Raw genomic sequence first — 1464 nt, 5'->3', positions numbered from 1 at the left:
TTTCTTGACTGCAACATACAGAGTTGGAAAGTACAAACAAAGTGCAGTGCTTCCAAAATTTGGTGGACACATCCGAAAGAAAGCGTCCTGAGGTCATTTTTTAAGTAGAGAACAGTTTTCTTTGGCCACTGGATTATTATTATGTGTTAAGCATATAATTGTGCAGCTGAGTATGCCCTCTTTTAGCAAACCACATGGAAGCTGTGACACAGGTATGCAGAAAAAGGTATTGTGGATGACTCCTGTGAAATTGAATAAATAGAGAGGCACTTACCTTTTCAAAAGAGAAATAAATAAAAATAGACAATGTCTGAGAGGAAAGGGCCTGTTGTCTCTTTTTTAGAGCTGCAGTACAAGACATATTTTAATGATGGGAGAGCAGCATAAGGATGCGTGCAGTGCGCTTGCTTTAAATGGCCTGCTGGTAGCCGCAGCCCTCGCTTACGGCCATACCATCCTGTGCAGGCCCGAACTCGTCTGATCTCGGAAGCCAAACAGGGCTGGGCCTGGTTAGTACTTGGATGGGAGACTTCCTGGGAATACCAGGTGCTGTAAGATTTTTCTTTTCCTTGTTTGTTTTAACTCATACACTCCCCCCTGGCTCAACTGGGATATATTTATTTATCCTTGGAAATTGGTTGTTTGATTTATTGATTTTCTTTCATTTAGCTTTCTCTGTGGCAAAGGACAGCTTGCTCATTTATCTTGCCTCCTACAGAAAGCAGTAGAGGGGTTTTTTTTGCTCTTTCTTGACTGCAACATACAGAGTTGGAAAGTACAAACAAAGTGCAGTGCTTCCAAAATTTGGTGGACACATCCGAAAGAAAGCGTCCTGAGGTCATTTTTTAAGTAGAGAAGAGTTTTCTTTGGCCACTGGATTATTATTATGTGTTAAGCATATAATTGTGCAGCTGAGTATGCCCTTTTTAGCAAACAACATGGAAGCTATGACACAGGTATGCAGAAAAAGGTATTGTGGACGACTCCTGTGAAATTGAATGAATAGAGAGGAGGCACTTACCTTTTCAAAAAGAGAAATAAATAAAAATAGACAATGTCTGAGAGGAAAGGGCCTGTTGTCTCTTTTTTTAGAGCTGCAGTACAAGACATATTTTAATGATGGGAGAGCAGCATAAGGATGCGTGGAGTGCGCTTGCTTTAAATGGCCTGCTTATAGTCGTAGCACTCGCTTACGGCCATACCACCCTGTGCAGGCCCGAACTCTGTTCCATTCTACAGTCTTCTCATTTAATTCCCCTCTCAACATTTCAATCAATCTTTTACCCTTTTCCTTAAAATCTTCCAGTTCTCTACAATTTAAAAACAAGTGTAAAAAACTTTCATCTTCCCCATTACAAACTTTACATGTTTCACTTAGTTCCATGTGGATTTTTTTTAAAATAACGTCAGTAAAAATTGCTCTGTGTCTGATTAAATATTCAAAACTCTCCAATTTTACGTCTA

The 1464-nt window shown here is 39.8% G+C and overlaps 1 pseudogene; it reads left to right on the top strand.

The window, feature by feature from the left end:
- Positions 1–439: 439 nt before the first annotated feature.
- Positions 440–558, top strand: LOC127642871 (uncharacterized; annotated as a pseudogene).
- Positions 559–1464: the final 906 nt, after the last annotated feature.

Source organism: Xyrauchen texanus, unplaced genomic scaffold (genome assembly GCF_025860055.1).
Source record: "Xyrauchen texanus isolate HMW12.3.18 unplaced genomic scaffold, RBS_HiC_50CHRs HiC_scaffold_990, whole genome shotgun sequence".
In the NCBI taxonomy this organism is placed as follows: Eukaryota; Metazoa; Chordata; class Actinopteri; order Cypriniformes; family Catostomidae; genus Xyrauchen; species Xyrauchen texanus.
This window is presented reverse-complemented; position numbering and strand designations above follow the sequence as displayed.